Source organism: Mustela nigripes, chromosome 12, assembly GCF_022355385.1.
Source record: "Mustela nigripes isolate SB6536 chromosome 12, MUSNIG.SB6536, whole genome shotgun sequence".
Lineage (NCBI taxonomy): Eukaryota > Metazoa > Chordata > Mammalia > Carnivora > Mustelidae > Mustela > Mustela nigripes.
Window position 1 is genome coordinate 149654658 of NC_081568.1, and position 510 is coordinate 149655167.

Sequence of the window (510 nt, forward strand, 5' to 3'; positions counted from 1 at the left end):
ACCTTTCTGATGGAGGCATAATACTCCATAGTGTATATGGACCACATCTTCCTTATCAATTCATCTGTTGAAGGACATCTTGGTTCTTTCCACAGTTTGGTGACCGTGGCCAAGGCTGCTATAAACATTGGGGTACAGATGGCCCTTCTTTTCACTACATCTGTATCTTTGGGGTAAATACCCAGGAGTGCAATGGCAGGGTCATAGGGAAGTTTTATTTTTAATTTCTTGAGGAATCTACACACTGTTCTCCAAAGAGGCTGCACCAACTTGCATTCCCACCAACACTGTAAGAGGGTTCCCCTTTCTCCACATCCTCTCCAACACATGTTGTTTCCAGTCTTGCTAATTTTGGCCATTTTAACTGGTGTAAGGTGATATATCAATGTAGTTTTAATTTGATCTCCCCGATGGCTAGTGATGATGAACATTTTTCATGTGTCTGATAGGCATTTGTGTCTTCATTGAAGAAGTGTCTGTCCATATCTTCTGCCCATTTTTTGATATGAT